The following is an 18,652-nucleotide window of genomic DNA, read 5'->3' as shown; positions in this document are numbered from 1 at the left end:
AGTGATAATATGGTTGATTTGTTCATCAAATCTCTACTGACGTCAACCTTCAAGAAATTGGTGTACAAGATTGGGATGCGAAGGCTAAAGGATGTGAACTGAGGCTCTCATTAGGGAGAGTTAATATGGTTGATTTCCTTCATTAGGATTTTTTTCCCATAGGGTTTTTTCCTAATAAGGTTTTAACGAGGCACATTATTTATGGACATCCAAAGGGGAGTGTTATGATAAATATCATATTATGGTGGATGTCTACTCTTCCTCCATGATCTTCATGTCAAATGCTTAATGACATATTCAATGACATATTTTCTAAGTTCAATGACATATTCCATGACATATTTTCTTCACTTTTCATGCCTATATAAAAGCCTTGTAATAGATAGAAAATACACACAATTGAAGAAGAAAATCTCTTCATTTCTGTCTATTTCTATTTCTTGTTCATGTTTTACTAAATTGTCTTTATTTCTTATTCATGTTTTACTAAATTGATTTTATTTCATAACACATATCCTTTTTTTGTACAGTTTTTCTTTTCATTTTAAAGATACTACTCTTTATTTACGTGTACTGATCCAAACACATGATAATTATACTACTTTTATTCCAATTCATGATGTGTTGTACTATTCTTTTTAGCTTGTATACAAAAATTATATTTTTTATATTGAGAAATAATTTAATTTTAAATTTGTCTTTATCTTTAATGAGACAATTATTTATACCACACAAATATCTATTACTTATTTTAGATCACTAGCTTTTAAAAAAATTTGTTCTTTCTTACACTTGCTTAACCTAAAATTTAATTATAGGTCAAACAATTGTGTATACGGGTAAAATCGGGGGTAATGTATACCCCAATTTTCGGTGAAGAAAACGGAAGAAGGGCATGGACGCACGAGATGGAAATCTAGGCTTGGAGTCCTTCGTATCGAGACTCATGGAAGGTGAACGATGTCTTCATCATCGGGGATAATAAAGCGACGCTCCCCGGACCTAGAACGAGTTCTAAAACCTCAGAAAATATGGTAAACGGTTACACACAACGGATACATGACCGTGATATTCGTACCTAACCGGATACCATGGCATAGATCTCGCTCGATGTCGATTATAGATTAGTAATTAACGAAAAAGGAAGATTTTTACTTTTTTTTAGACTTGTACTAAGGATGAAACTCTCCTACTATATAAAGGGGAAGTTTTTCTTTTATAACATACATTGTAACATGTGAATCAAAGCACTACAAATTCATTTCTGCTTTTGATACTTCAAAAGTTCTTATTTAATTATCATGTTCTTCATTCACAACTAGGCTCGAACCAAAGGTCCAATCGAGGGCAAAATTACTGTTTAACCTAGGCTCGGGTTAGGCCATAACATAACAACTGATTTGATCGTTTATTTTGTCTTTAACTTGTTTATCTAATATTCTTGATTATTTGTGTTGAATCAATCCATGTTTCCTTAAAATTGAATACAAATTTAATTGTTATCCGATTTTAGGGTAAACAGTTTGGCACCCACCATAGGGGTAAGAATAATACTGGTGATTTGATACAAATCTCCATAAGACCCCTATTTTACGCTTGTTCTTTAAAGCCTTAATTTCAGGTCAGCTTAAAAATGTCAATTTCTCAGTCTTCCCACTAGAACATTGACGTGAGTCTGGCTATCATGATGAAAATAATAATTTGGTGTCTAGCAACGAGGTACCTCCTACTGATCCCAATGGTGTCCTAGTTGTCGATCTGGTCACTGCTAATTCACAGGTGGCCATCGACGTTAATTTGCCAATTGATCCCAAAATAGCGTTCACGGGGGACCCCGACCAACGGCTCGAGAAGCGCTCGAAGGTGAAGGTGATGGGGTAAGCTTAAGGTTAATCTTGAAATGTTGTAGGCTCAACAGGTGGCGATAGTGCAGCTACACAATCAAAGCCATGCCCCCAGCAGATTGAGCCTGAATAATCTGGGGAAAGCACCCAAAGAAACGAACAAATCACCAAGAGATCGGGTGAAGCCGAGACCGAGGTCAATCCCGAGATAATGAAAATGCTTGAAGCATTAACAAAGCGGGTAGAGTCAGGCGAAAAGAAAATTGAGGCCAATGACAAGAAGGTGAAAACATACAATTCCAGGGTCCATCAAATCCTGGGAGCACCCCAAAATTTGAAAAGGGCCGAATTCCAAGAAATTTATCCAGAAACCCTTTCCTCCAAGTGCGACACCGAAGCCAATCTTAAAGAGGTTTCATATTCCCGATATCCCCAAATATAACAGAACCACGGATCCGAACGAGCATGTGATCTCCTATACATTCGCAATCAAAGGAACGACTTGGAAGATGATAAAATCGAGTCGGTATTACTGAAGAAGTTTGGGGAGATTTTGTCTAAAGGAGCAATGATATGGTATCATAACTTACCCCTAAATTCCATTGACTCATTTGCTATGCTTGCACAAGCTTTCATGAAGGCCCATGCCGGGGCCATCAAGATTGAGACTAGAAAGTCGGACCTTTTCAAGGTTAAATGAAGAGACAACGAGATGCTCAGGGAGTTCATGTCAAGGTTCCAAATGGAATGGATAGATGTGCCTCCGGTTGCAGATGATTGGGCCATTCAGGCATTCACTCAGGGGATTAACCCCTGAAGCTCCTTGGCTTCTCAGCAGCTAAAATAAAATTTTGTAGAGTGCCCGATGGTGACTTGGGCTGATTTCCACAACAGATACTAGTCGAAAGATCAGGGTTGAGGATGACCAACTCAAAGCTCCTTCTGGGTCTATTTATCCCATCAGGGTCGGTGACAGGTCTAAGAGAGCCATTGATCATGAGCCAAGGCCAGTCCAGGATTAGTACCAACCATACAGTACGGACGAAAGGGAAAATGGGTCCGAGCGTCACCCTACAAGGAACAAAAAAAGAGGTGATCGAGGTCCTAGTAGCCAAGGTCTGATGAGCAAAAATCGTTTTGACATGCTGCTCGGGGGGAGGGAAGCACTAGGATTATTAGAGTATAACTTCAACGTTCATGCTCCCAGCATCGTATTAGCTATTGGGCGCATTAAAGAGACCAAGTGAGTGCAACCATTACAGTCCGACCCTACCCAAAGAGATCCTAACTTATTATGTAAGTATCATGGTACTCATGGTCACAGGACCGAGGATTGGTGACAGCTAAGAGAAGAAGCTGCCTGGTTATTCAACAACGGACGCCTCTGAGAGTTTTTGAGTGATCGAGCCAAAAACCACTTCAGGAACAGGGATGCCAACAAACAGATCAAACAAGAGGAGCCTCAACACATCATCACATAATCATCGGAGGGGTTGATATCCCCCAAGGACCAATGATAAATCGCACTATAGTGTCTATCACAAGGGAAAAACGCACCTAAAATTATGTCCCAAAGGGAACTATTTTGTTCAGTGACAAGGATGCTGAGGGAATCGTGCATCCTCACAATGATGCGCTAGTGATAACTGTACTTATAAATAAATCTCTAGTTAAACGTATGTTGATTGATTCGGGTAGCTCGGCCAACATCATCAGATCAAGGGTCGTAGAGTAATTGGGGTTACAGGACCAAATAATGCCAGCAGTTTGGGTGTTGAACGAATTTAACATGGCATGCGAAACCACTAAAGGGGAGATATCTTGCCGATGAACACCGTCAGGACGATCCAAGAGACAAAGTTCTATGTGATCAAAGGGGACATAAGGTATAACGCTTTATTCGGAAGGTCGTGGATTCACAACATGAGGGTGGTACCCTCGACCTTTGCACCAGGCATTGAAATTCCCTACACTAGGAGTAGGGGTGTTCATGGTTCGATTTGGATCGGTTTTTCCCTAAAAAGAAACTAAACCAAGTAAGTCGGTTTTTCAAATATTAGAACCAAACCAAACAAATTAAGCCGGTTTTTCCTTGATTCAGTTTATGTCGGTTTTTCGGTTTTTTCGGTTATTTGTCGTTTTTTTTCTTAAATATAAGACATACACTACCAAACACATATTTCGGCGACCACATTTTCAACGTAACACTAACAAATCAATTACCCTTTGAGAAATCTATTATTTACCAAGATATATTGACGATAATTGAATCAAATAGTGATGAATAATTTAAGGACTCAATTAAAAATATATTATTTTTAACATGAAATAGATTCTTGCACTTAACAAAAGAAAACTACCAATCAAACTAGAATGTAAAGGTAAAGACTTGTACTAAAAGTGCAAACGATTAACATTTACTATAAAAGTTTTGAAATTTTGTATAAAAGTATACATATATATATATATAGGTGTAATAATAAATTTAAAATAGCTACTCCTATATTTGGTTTGGTTCATTTTTGTTTATTAAAATCAAAATCAAACCAAATTTGATTAGTTTTTAAATTTCAAAACCAAAACTAAACCAAATCAAAAAGTATCGGTTTTTTTGGTCGGTTTGGTTTGGTTTTCGGTTTGGTTCGGGTTTTTGGATTTGATGAACACCCTTATTGGAGAGTAGTCGGCCGTAAAAGAGATGCTCGCAGTCGATGAGGTAATCCCCGTGCCCCCGATTTCGACATCAAGGAACGCTGAGCATATCAGAAAGGAAGAAATTAAATAGCAATCACTGATGTTGGTCTCGACCGAACCCGATGAACGAGGAATAGACGAGGAAGATGATTATGGAGTTCCGAGATCGTTCATAGCTCCTGATAACACCGACGCCATCAAGTCGACAGTCGAAGAACTAGAGCAGTTCATATTAATCGAACACCTACCAGATCGAAAGGTATACCTGGGCACGGGTTAACCCCTGAGCTCAAGAAAAAAATCATTAATTTTCTTAAAGCTAACATATATTGTTTCACTTGGTCCCATCTTGACATGACAGGGATCCCACCGGAGGTAACCACTCATAAGCTGAGTTTGGACCCGAAATTTCATCATGTTAAGCAGAAGATGAGGTATCCAAACTCCTTAAAATAGGGTCCATCCGGGAAGTTAAATACCCGGACATGTTAGCAAAGGTAGTGGTAGTGCCTAAAAAGGGATTAAGCTAAGAATGTGTGTAGAGTACATAGACTTAAACAAAGCGTGCCCTAAGGATTCGTTTTCTTTGTCTAACATCGATCGGATGATCAACACGGCAGCCGGGCATGAGGTACTTGACTTTCTCGATGCCTATTCCGGGTACAACCAAATTCGGATGGACCTAGACGATTAAGAAAAGACTTATTTCATCACTAAATTTTGCGCCTACTGTTATAATGTAATACTCTTTGGATTAAAGAACGTCAGTGCCACCTATCAACGCCTAGTAAATCGGATGTTCGAAGAACAAATAGGAAAATAAATGGAAGTTTATATTAACGATATGTTGGTCAAGGCCCTGCGAGTAGAGGACCATTTGAAACATTTGCAGGAGACCTTCAACATACTGAAGAAATACAATATGAAGATGAACCCGGAGAAGTGCGCATTAGGGGTCGGATCGAGAAAATTCCTCGAGTTCATGGTAACCAATCAAGGGATCGAGATCAACCCCGACAAAATCAAGTCCATAGAGGACATCCCCATGGTAGACAACATCAAGGTCGTTCAAAGTCTGACCGGGCACATGGTCGCCCTGGGCCGGTTCATCTCGAGGTCCTCGGACAAAAGCCATCAATTCTTCTCACTGTTGAACAAGAAGAATAACTTTTCCTGGACCTTAGAATGCCAGAAAGCTTTGGAAGAACTCAAACGGTACCTATTAAGTCCACCCCTGATGCACACTACGAAGGCAGATGAACAATTGTACCTCTACTTGGCGGTTTTCGAGGTGGCGGTAAGTGGAGTCTTAGTTTGGGAGGAAGAAGGTACTTAATTCCCTCTTTACTATATTAAAATTTGGTGCTCGCTTTGCTAAGCACCTCCAGGAAGCTAAAGTCGTACTTTCAATACTGCCCCATATGTGTTGTGACCTCTAACCCACTAAGGAACATCATGCACAAGCCCGAGATCTCGGGTCGGTTGTCCAAATGGGCCATGGAAATTAGCGGGTATGATATTGAGTATCGACCTCGAACTACCATAAAATCTCAGATTTTGGCACTTCATGACCGACTTTATGCCGACCTTAATACCCGAAGTCGAAAGGGAATTACTGTTAACCTCGATGACCACTTCAGGAATTTGGACCATTTCACGGATGATGCCTCGAATGCGAAGGGTTCGGGCTTGGTATCGTATTAAAACTACATACAGAAAATGTAATTAGGCAATCTATTAGAACTGTGAAATTGACTAACAATGAGGTAGAGTATGAGGGCACGATTAAAGGTTTAGAATTGGTTGCCGAGGTGATTGAAACTAAGTGTGACTCCTTCCTCGTGGTTAATCAAGTTAACGGGACAAAAAAGAATAATGGAAGCGAAGGTACTTGGACAAATTAAAGGTAACCCTACATCAATTCAGGCAATGGACCCTGCAGCTTGTACCCCGAGATCAGAACAGTGAGGTCGATGCACTGGCTAACTTGGGGTCGTCGGTCGATTCCGATGAATTCAATTTGGGAGCAGTAGTGCAGCTAATGAATTCGGTGATAGAAAAAAGCCACGCCGAAGTAAACTCAATGAGTTTAACTTGGGATTGGAGGAACAAATACATAGACTACTTGTAGACAGGAAAATTGCCTTCAGATACTAAAGAATCAAAAGCCATGCGCACCAAGGATACCAGATTTAGCTTGGTCGAAGGGGCATTGTTCAGGAGGACCTTCGACGGCCCGCTAGACAAATGCTTGGGACCAGCAGAAACCAAATACGCCATGAGAGATGTTCACAAAGGCACTTGTGGGAACCATTCGGAGCCAGAATCTTTGGTTCGAAAACTAATTAGGGTCGGTTATTACTGGACCAAAATGGAGAATGATGCGAAGGACTTCATACAAAAATGTGACAGCCAAAGACACACCCCGATGATCCATCAACCGGGAGAAATACTTCACTCGCTTGTCCCCTTGCCATTTATGAAGTAGGGATGGACATCATCGGTCCCTTGTATTGGGCACCCGGTAAAGCTCAATTCGTACTATTCATGATCGATTATTTTTCCAAATGGGTTGAGGCTCAAGAATTCGAAAAGATCCGAAAGAAAGAAGTCATTGACTTCATCTAGGACCACATAATATGTTGATTTGAGATACCAGCTGATACCATTTGCGATAAAAGGAAACAATTCGTCGACAACAAGGTGAGTAAGTTTTTCAAAGATCACAAGATCAAGAAGATACTATCAACACCTTATCACCCCAGTGGAACGGGTAGGCAGAATCAACGAACAATACTATACTTCAAAATAGTTTACCGTATGACTTCGAAATCAAGCACAAAGGCCACCTTGTTTTCCTTGGTCTACGGAGCCGAATCCTTAATACTAGTTGAGGTGGGAGAACCGAGCCTCAGGTTCCAGTACGTGACTGAAGAGCCAAATGGCGAGGCCATGATCATAGGCCTGGAACTATTGGATGAAAGGCAGGAGGTCGTCCTAGTCCGGTTAGCTGCTAGAAGCAGCGAATAGAAAGGTATTACAACTGAAAAGCCAACCTCCAACACTTTCACGTCGGGGACTTGGTGTTGAGGAAAGTAACACTACACATTAGGAACCCGAACAAAGGAAAACTGGGCCTGAACTAGGAAGGGCCATATCGAATTGTCGGAGTAACGGGCAAAGGCTCATATAAACTCGAAGCGGGAAACAACGTACAACTACTGAACAACTAGAAAGTGACAGACTTAAAGTGGTACTACTACTAAGGTATGAACTTAATTACTTTTTAATCATGTTATATATTGGACTAACGTATGCAGGTAATCGGCCAAGGACGTGTGGCTATTAGGTCTAAAAGCACGTAGTGTACTCTTTTTCCCTTGAACCGATTTTGTCCCGAAGTGGGTTTTCAGCAGGATTTTTAATGAGGCAACAGTAAAACATGCTACCTTAGATTTGAAGACTGGATTTAAGCAGGAATTGATGGTTGTTTGCATCAGATCAACAGTATTCGAGCCCTCACGAGTTCGATCTCTAATACCGGGGGCCATTACCCCCGGGTTAAGATCTTTAGCAAGGAAAAAGAAAATTGTATGTGCTAAAAGCTAAGGCTTGGTGGTTAGGATTCATTGTAAGGGTTGAACGGTCATATGAATCGTGCCCACATAGTCCACTCTCGCCATGGCACAAGTTTTCATGCGCCTTCGATCTTGTACCTTCAATACTAAGCAATGAAAGAATTTTCTACTTCCCTTGCACTTTGTTACTGCATGTTTTGCTTTTTCAATCATGGATCCTAAACCCCACGGGCTACCCCTACTCGGGGACTATCAAACCCACGGGCTATCCCTACTCGGGGACTGTCGCTCGATGAAAATTTGAATGACCCGAACTACCTAATCCCGGGGGCACCAAACCATTAGGCGGTGCCCAAATATAAAAGGCTATGGCCACCCTAAAAACGGCTCGGATACGTCCAAATATAAACTATTTTCTTTCATTTCAATAAAATGAATATTTTTTATAATGTAGAAAAAGTATTTTCTTTCATTTCAACAAAATAAATATTTTCTTTTCATTAGGTAGAAAAAGTTTTTTCTTTTTCTTTTTCCACAAAATGAGTACTTTCTTTTCATGTTGTAGAAAAAGTATTCTCTTTTATTTCAACAAAAAGATTGCTTTCTTTTTATGTTGAAGAAAAAATATTTTCTTTCATTTCAATAAAATGAGTACTTTCTTTTTATGTTGTAGAAAAGATATGCAAGTGGGGACTAAATGTGGACACACAGTATGTACTATGCCAACTACAGGAGGAAACAAAGGAATATCTAGTTGTGCAATGTGAAGTATACAAGAGCTATATGGAACAAATTGATGCAATGGCTACATATATAGTGTCCAGGAATCTTAAACTAGTCTCAATATAGTCACTGGATTATCAAGTACTCAAGAGAAAAATCTCAACAAGCACAGATTTTTAAGCCGATATATGCAGAGACAGTGTACCACATCTGAATTGAGTTTTGAGCAAAGGAGCAGACAATGGTAGAATATTGCAAAGGAGATAGCATATATTTGTTGTGTTGGGGCGTCACCTGGAATCATGTCCTTCTTACATAGTTTTAAATTTTGAGTGAACTGATAGGATGGTAGGATTTTGGTTCTGACCAAAGGTTTTCCTTTTAGATAGATAGCTCTATGGGCTTAGCTATGGATTTGTAATTGCTTCATTGGTGATTAATAAAATCATGTTAGTTACTAAAAAAAGAGTATTTTTGTTTTGTTTCAATAAGAAAAAAGTATTTTCTTTTCAATTATAAAGCTCAAATTTCAACTTTGTTCTTGTGTAAAAAGTAAAGCAGCACATTAGTTCCTTTGATTTTGTATAAATTTTTAAAAGAATAATTGAATTGTTGAAGAAAAATAGAGTCCTGAAAACGTTGGATATAGGAGGGGGAGGAGAAGGGGCTAGAAACATGAGGATTTGGGTGGAGGGGATTGAGGAGAGTAGCATATAAAATTATTTTCCTAAAAAATATTTTCGACTCTCTAACCAAACACTATAGTTTTTCACTCACCAACCAAACACTCTCGTAGAAGCTTTAAAGATAAGTGATAGAATCACTCATTTTCCAAGAAAATATTTTTCAATAAGCTTTAAAAGGCAATTACTATTCATGTGTTAGTTTAGGGTGAAATCATGGGCGACAAGGGCGGATTTAGGGGGCCGAAGGGGTTCATCCGAACCCCCTTCGCCGAAAAATTATACTATGTATATAAGGTAAAATTTTTTTTTTTTGCCCCTATATATTATGTTTTGAATCTCCTTGACATAGTCCAAAAGCATAGCTTAGTGGTTAACGGGGTTCAAAACCTTTTTGAGGTCATTGGTTCAATCCCCACTAGCTACAATCTCTTTTAATTTATTTTTAACTTTTTTTTTTCTTTTTTGAACCCCCTTTGCGAAAATCTTGCCTCCGCAACTGATGGGCGATTTGGGCTACTAAAAAATAAATAGGTTTAGTTGGATTGTTCCCAAACTTAGTCCATCATTAAAGTAGCTCATACCGAACCAATAAAAATTTGGGCGAGTTAGACGGGTCAAATGGATTTGCACCACTTTTGCCACCCCTAGATTAGATCATGGTTGTTATTGAGTTTTTAACCAAAATTGTCCCTTCTCTTTAAAGGTTGGTCAACATTGTCCTTTATGTATTATGCTATGGATGTATCATCATCCTTTGTCTGTTGCTAAATTGAGGCAGTTTTGGCCCAACTAATAGAGTGTCAAACAGAACTTTTATAATCTAACAGTATACCACGTGGGATGCACATGAGATGGTTAAAAAGAGGATCATGCCTGTTCATTTGTTCGATATTTTCTGGCAACGATATAACGATTTTTCATCTAACAAGAAACCGAAATAGAAAGAGTGAAAAGTGAGAATTAAAGCCACGGAAAATGCTTGGTTGGCAATGTAACGACCCGGTCGGTCGTTTTAAGAATTTATGACCCGATCCCTTATTAACTGCTTTCCCCGTGTTTGGTTCTGCTATTTTGATTTTGCCAGGATGTTTGGTTTTGAGTTTCGGAGTGTTTTGGGACACTTAGTCCCCTAGCCAGTAAGATTTTTGTGCATCACGTTCGCGATAGTAGTCTCGCGTTCACGAAGAAGAACGCGTCTGGGCAGAACTTAAATTTCAAAATCGAGGGTTTTGAGTTCATATCACAAAAATTGAATTGGGGAGCTCGGTGGGAGACGAATTTTGGGAAGATTTTCGGAGGGAGTTTGCGGGTAATGATTCTTAACTCCTTTTTGCTTATAACCCATTAATCTAAACATGAATTCATCATCTAATTTCGGATTTGGGGCGAGAAATTGGGAAAAATTTGGAGAAAGTTCTTAGACCTAAATTTCTAGTTTTGATTGGGAATTTGACATTGGATTTGGATACTTTTGGTATGGTTAGACTCGTGAGAGTATGAGGATTCTGAAAACCTAAATTTTACTCGATTCTGAGATGTAAGCCCGAGGGGCGTTTTGGTTATTTCACCTAATTTCGCGTATTAGCTTAGAATTTATTTGTAGAATAAGTTACTTGAAGTGTTATTTATATTATGCAATTAAATTGAATAGATTTGGGTCATTTGGAGTCGAGTACTCATGGCAAGAACGTGGTTTCGGGTTGATTTTGAGCTAGTTCGAGGTAAGTGGCTTGCCTAACCTTGTGTGGGGAACTCCTCTTAGGATTTAGTATTATTGATATTTGAAATGCCTTGTACGTGAAGTGGCGAGTGCGTACTTGTGCTAATTGTTGAAAATCCTATTTTCACTAAGTAACTTTAATTGTGTCTTCCCTTCCTGTTTATTCTACTTGCAATCAAGCATGTTGTTAGCTTAGAGAATCATGTCGAATTGCCTTAATTATTTTTATTTGTTCAAACTGCCATATTTGGACTATGTGAAGCATGCTAGGTTAGAAATACCTATTTTACCTTGGTGTGAAATTGAATTTAATTGAGTATTCTTCGTGTTGTTGTTGTGTGTTTACTTTGGGACTACGGGATGGTATCCCGGGAGATTCCTCTGCACATATATATCAATCTGGACTGTACTGTGAGATACCAAGAGATCCCCAGCATACATTGAGGATACTAAGAGATCCTTGGGATACCGAGCGATCCCCAACATACATATTGAGGATACTAAGAGATCCCCGGGATGCTGAGAGATCCCCAGCACACATATTGAGGATACTAAGAGATCCTCGGATACTGAGAGATCCCCGGATGTTATCTCTGTGTTGAGCTGTACTCCTTTACGTGATTATTTGTCTCTGTTATAGTTGATGTTGTTCTTTCTATTCTATGTTATTTCTTACTGTTGCACTTAATTTTTATTGGCTTATTCTATACTGTCATACCTTATATTTCATTTAATCTCAGTAGGACCCTCACTTTCCTCGTCACTACCCGACCGATTAGGATTGGCACTTACTGAGTACCGTTGTGGTGTACTCATGCCCTTTCTACACATGTTTTTCATGTGCAGATTCAGGTACTTCCACTCAGTCTTATCACACTTGAGGTGAGGCGCTTTCGTAAAGACTTCGAGGTATATCGGCCCATTCGCAGATCGAAGATTCCCTTTCTATTCTCAGTACTAGCATAGCCTTTCTTTATTTTCCTTGTTGATAGATATCTCTGGAGTTAGAGCTTTTTATGTAAACTCTTAGCTTGTGATTCATGGGGTTCCATATTTTGGGAGTGTTAGGTTGAGATTCTTGTACTGTTATATGCCAGGAGGAAACTTACACACTATTTCATTTAGTTAGCTCGGTTTTTAATTATTTTCTTTCCGAAATTATTTCTTTTCTGCATTTGTTAGGCTTACCTAGTCGTAAAGACTAGGTATCGCCACGATAGTTCATGGAGGGTGAACTGGGGTCGTGACAAGTTGGTATCAGAGCTCTAGGTTCATAGGAGTCATGAATCACAAGCCGATTTATTAGAGTCTCGCGGATCGGTATGGAGACGTCTGTACTTATCTACAAGAGGCTATGTAACTGTTAGGAAAATTCCACTTCATTTGATTTCCTTGTCGTGCGAGATTTTGATATCACAATTCTAAACTTATGTCTTCTATTGTCTCACAGATGGTGAGGACACGTGCTACCAGAGATGATCAGGCACCCGCGCCCCTACTAGAGCCGTCAGAGGCCGGGGTCAGGGTAGAGGCCGAGGACGCGCACGTGGTGCAGCCAGAGCACCCGGGCGAGCTGCCACCGAGCTACCACCAGCAGTTCTAGCCGGAGTCTAGGCACCTGATACGCCTACTGCTACTACCACTCCAGCTCTTTAGGAGACTTTTGCACAGTTCATGAGCATATACACCACTCTGGCTCAGGCAGGGTTGTTTCCCTTGCTGCCACCACATCTCAAGCCGGGGGAGGAGCATAGACTCCCGCCGCCCGCACTCTAAGCAGCGAGTGCATATTGATCAGGTCCCAGAGATTATTCCTGTACCGCCTGCAGTCCTAGATCAGCCCGAGGACAGGGCAGCAGCTTCAGAGGATGAGTAGCGGAGGCTTGAGAGGTTCAAGAAGTATGATCCTCCTGTATTTAGTGGGTTAGCATCAGACAATGCCTTGGGATTTATGGAGGAGTGTCACCGTATCCTCCACACTATGGGTATATCAGGATCGAGTGGGGTTTCTTTCGCTGCCTTCCAACTTCAAGGAGCCGCCTATGAGTGGTGGCGTACCTAAAAGTTAGACAGTCCGGATGAGGCAGCTTCACTGACTTGGACTCAGTTTTCAGATATGTTCCTGAGAGAGTTTGTTCCTTAGAGCCTCAGGGATGCATGGCGCGCACAGTTTGAGCATTTATGCCAGGGTACTATGACTGTCTCGGAGTATGCTATTTGTTATACTAGCTTGTCTAGACATGCTCCAGCCTTGGTTTCTACTGTTCGTGAGAAGGTTCGCCGGTTCATTGAGGGGCTTATTCCCAACATCAGTTCTAGCATGGCTCGTGAGTTGGAGATGGATATTTCTTATCAGTAGGTGGTGAGCATTGCTAGGAGGATAGAGAGTATGCATGCTAGGGATGGAGATGAGAGGGAGGCCAAGAGGTCTCGAGAGTCGAGCCATTATTCTGGTGCCCGTGCGCCAACTGCAGTTCGTCATGGTAAAGGTTATATAAGTCGCCTTGATCATTCAGCTCTTCCAGCAGCCAGTGGTATTCCAGCTCCTCCTACGCCTCATGAGTCTTATTATGCACTACCAGTATCTAGTCCGCCTCCTGCACGGGGTGCTTTCAGAGGATAGTTCAGCAGACCTGGCCCGAGCCAGTCACAGCCACCATGTCCTCCCAGAGCTTGTTTTAAGTATGGTGACACTATCCATGTGGTGAGGGATTTCCCTAGACTTGGGAGTAGTGCACCTCCACAGATTTCTCAGCCACAATATGCCCCGCAGAGTTCTCAGACTATGGTTACAACTCCAGCTGCTACCCCACATACTCAGCCAGCTAGAGGTGGAGGTTGGGGGGGTAGAGGTCTCCCTAAAGGGGGAGGCCAGGCTAGATATTATGCCCTTCTTGCCTGTACCGAGGTTGTTGCCTCCGATTCTATCATCAAAGGTATTGTCTTGGTTTGTCATAGAGATGCATTGATTTTATTCGATCTAGGATCCACCTATTCTTATGTGTCTTCTTATTTTGCTCTGCATTTGGGTATATCTCGGGATTCTTTGAGTTCTTCTGTTTATGTTTCTACTCCTGTGGGAGATTCCCTTATTGTGGACCGTGTTTATCGGTCATGTGTGGTTGCTCTTAGTAGTTTTGAGACCAGAGCCAATTTGTTATTACTCAGCATGGTATATTTTAATGTTATCTTGGGCATGGACTGGTTGTCTCCCCATTATGATATTCTTGATTGTCACGCCAAAATCGTGACGTTGGCTATGCCAGGTATACCGCGAGTAAAGTGGAGGGGTACCTTAGATCATACTTCTAGTAGAGTTATTTTATTCCTTAAGGCTCAGCGTATGGTTGAGAAAGGGTGTGATGCGTATCTTGCTTATGTGAGGGATGTTAGTATTGATACCCCTACAGTTGATTCAGTCTTAGTAGTACGGGATTTTCGTGATGTGTTTCCAGCTGACCTTCCGAGCATGCCGCCCGCTAGAGATATTGATTTTGGCATTGATTTGTTGCCGGGCACTCAGCCCATTTCTATTCCTCTATATCGTATGTACCCTCCTGAGTTGAAGGAGTTGAAGGATCAGTTACAGGAATTACTTAATAAGGGTTTTATTCGGCCTAGTGTATCGCCTTGGGGTGCTCCTATCTTGTTTGTGAAGAAGAAGGATGGTTCTATGCGTATGTGCATTGATTATCGCCAGTTGAACAAAGTTATAGTGAAGAACTGTTATCCTTTGCCCCGTATTGATGATTTATTTGACCAGCTTCAGGTCGCACGAGTGTTTTCTAAGATTGACTTGTGCTCAGGTTACCATCAGTTGAAGATTCATTAGCCAGATATCCCGAAGACTCCTTTCAGCACTCGGTATGGTCAATACGAGTTCCTTGTTATGTCATTTGGGTTGACCAATGCCCCAACAGCCTTTATACATTTGAAGCACAGTGTGTTCTGGCCATATCTTGACTCGTTCGTTATTGTTTTTATTGATAATATTCTGGTGTATTCCCGGAGTCGGGAAGATCATGAGCAACACCTAAGGACTGTGCTTTAGACTTTGAGGGAAAAGAAGTTATATGCAAAGTTCTCGAAATGTGAGTTTTGGTTGGATTCCGTGGCATTCGTAGGCCATGTGGTGTCGAGTGAGGGTATTTAAGTGGATTCGAAGAAAGTGGAAGCAGTGTAGAGTTGGCCCAGACCATCCTCAGCTATAGAGATCCGTAGTTTTCTTGGCTTGGCGGGTTACTACCGTCATTTTATTGAAGGGTTTTCATCGATTGCAGCCCCTATGACCATGCTAACCTAGAAGGGTGCTCCGTTCCAGTGGATGGAAGAGTGTGAGGCGAGCTTTCATAAGCTCAAGATAGCTTTAACTACATCCCCAGTTTTGATATTGCCTACAGGTTCGGGGTCTTATACTGTCTATTGTGATGCCTCGAGGACTGGCCTTGGAGCGGTATTGATGCAGGACGGTAGGGTGATTGCCTACGTGTCCAGACAGTAGAAGATACATGAGAAGAATTATCATGTCCATGATCTCGAGTTAGCTGCTATTGTTCATGCCTTGAAGATCTGGTGTCCTCATTTGTACGGTGTTCCTTGTGAAATTTATACTGATCATCGAAGCTTGCAGCACCTGTTCAAGCAAAATGATCTTAATTTGCACCAAATGAGGTGGTTAGAGTTGCTGAAGGACTATGATATCACTATTTTGTATCACCTGGGCAAGGCCAATGTGGTGGCCGATGCCTTGAGTTGCCAGGCAGAGAGTTTGGGGAGTTTGGCTTATTTACCAGCAGCGGAGAGGCCCATGGCGATGAATGTTCAAGCCTTAGCCAGCCAGTTTGTGAGATTGGATCTTTCGGAGCCTAGTCGGGTTCTAGCCTGCGCGGTTTCTCGATCTTCCTTATTTGATCGTATTAGGGAGCGTCAGTTGGATGACCCCCATTTGCTTGTCCTCAAGTACAAGGTTCAGCACGGTGATACCAGAGATGTGACTATTGGAGATGATGGAGTATTGAGGATGTAGGGTCGGATTTGTGTACCCAATGTGGATGGGCTTCTAGAGTTGATTCTAGAGGAGGCTCATAGTTTACGGTATTCCATTCATCCGGGTGCCGTGAAGATGTACCAGGATTTGAGGTGGCACTATTGGTGGAGGCGGATGAAGAAGGATATAGTTGGGTTTGTAGCTCGATGCCTCAATTGTCAGCAGGTGAAGTATGAGCACCAGAGACTGGGTGGGTTACTTCAACAGATAGAGATTTCGGAGTGGAAGTGGGAGAGGATCATCATGGACTTTGTAGTTGGGCTCCCACGGACTTTGAGGAAGTTCGATGCCATTTGGGTGATTGTGGATGGGCTGACCAAGTCCGCGCATTTCATTCCTGTGTATACTACTTATTCTTCGGAGTGTCTGGCAGAGATTTATATTCTGGAGATTGTTCATCTGCATGGTATTCCAGTTTCCATCATTTCAGATAGAGGTACTCAGTTCACATCACGGTTCTAGAGAGCTGTACAATATGAGTTGGGTACTCGGGTGGAGTTGAGTACAACATTTCACTCTCAGACGAACGGACAGTCCGAGCACACTATTCAGATTCTTGAGGATATGCTCTGTGCATGTGTGATTGAGTTTGGAGGGTCTTGGGATCAGTTCTTGCCATTGGCAGAGTTTGTCTACAACAATAGCTATCAATCCAGCATTCAGATGGCACCGTATGAGGCTTTATATGGTAGGCGGTGTAGATTCTCGATGGGTTGATTTGAGCCGAGTGAGGCTAGATTATTGGGCATAGACTTGGTTCAGAATGCTTTGGAGAAGGTTAAGGTGATTCAGGATAGACTCCGTAGATCCCAGTCCAGACAGAAGAGTTACGCGGACCGGAAGGTTCATGATGTTTCCTATATGGTTGGAGAGCGGGTTTTGCTTCGGGTTTTTCCTATGAAGGGCGTTATGAGATTTGGGAAGAAAGAGAAGTTGAATCCGAGGTTTATTGGTCCTTTTGAGATATTGCAGTGCGTTGGGGAGGTTGTTTATGAGCTTGCTTTACCTCCCAGCTTGGTAGGAGTTCATCTGGTATTTCATGTTTCGATGCTTCGGAGGTATCACTGTGATCCATCGCACGTGTTGTATTTCAGTGCAGTTGGACAAGGATCTATCTTATGTTGAAGAGCTAGTGGCAATATTAGACAGGTAGGTTCGAAGGCTGAGAACAAAAAATACTGCATCAGCAAAGGTTCAGTGTCGGGGTCAGCCGGTTGAGGAGGCGACCTGGAAGACCGAGCAGGATATGCGCAGCCATTACCCTATCTTTTCACTACTTCAGGTATGTCTCTATGCTCGTTCGAGTACGAACGAATATTTAAGTGTAGGAGGATGTAATGACCCGGCCGGTCGTTTTAAGAATTTACGCCCTGATCCCCTATTAACTACTTTCCCCGGGCTTGGTTCTGCTATTTTGATTCGCTGGGATGTTTGGTGTTGAGTTTCGGAGTGTTTTGGGATACTTAGTCCCTAAATGAGAGCTTAAGCTTTAAAATTTGGATCATAGTCGGAGTAGTGTGAAGACGGCCTCGAAATGGAATTTCGTCGGTTCCATTAGCTCCATTGGGTGATTTCAAGCTTAGGGGCATGTTCGGATTGTATTTTAGAGGTCCGTAGCTTATTCAGGCTTGAATTGCCGAAAGTTAAATTTTTGAAGTTTCTGGTTTGACTGTGAGATTTTGATATCGGGGTCAGAATGGAATTCCGAAAGTTGAAGTAGTTCCGTAGTATTGAATGTGACGTGCTTGCAAAATTTCAGGTCATTCGGACGAGGTTTGATAGACTTTTTGATCGAAAGCGTAACTTGAGAGTTTTTGGAGTTCTTAGGTTTGAATCCGATGTTAAATTGGTGTTTTGATGTTGTTTTGAGCATTCTAAAGATTGGAACAAGTTTGAATGATGTCTTAGGATTGGTTGGCATGTTTGATTGAGGTCCCGGGGGCCTCGGGTGTGTTTCGGATGCTCAATGGGTCATTTTTAGACATAGGTGTGCAGATTTGCTGGTTTTTCTGTTGCAGACTTTTGGCCTTCGCATTTGCGAAGGGGAGATCGCGTTCGCGAAAGCTGGCCATGGGAAGTATCGCGAATGTGAGGAGCGGAGCCGCGAAGAGGAAAGGCGGAGCAATTGGGGACCCCATGAAATTTCTTTACGCGCTCGCGAGTATTGAGTCGCGTTCATGAAGGTCCTGGAGCTGAAGCTACGCTTTCGCGAGTGGACCCTCGCGTTAGCGAAAGAGAAAGTTGGCCAGTAGGATTTTTGTGCATCACGTTCGCGATAGTAGTCTTGTGTTCGCGAAGAAGAACGCGTCTGGGCAGAACTTAAATTTCAAAATCGAGGGTTTTGAGTTCATATCACAAAA

Source organism: Nicotiana tabacum, chromosome 16 (assembly GCF_000715075.1).
Source record: "Nicotiana tabacum cultivar K326 chromosome 16, ASM71507v2, whole genome shotgun sequence".
Lineage (NCBI taxonomy): Eukaryota > Viridiplantae > Streptophyta > Magnoliopsida > Solanales > Solanaceae > Nicotiana > Nicotiana tabacum.
This window is presented reverse-complemented; position numbering follows the sequence as displayed.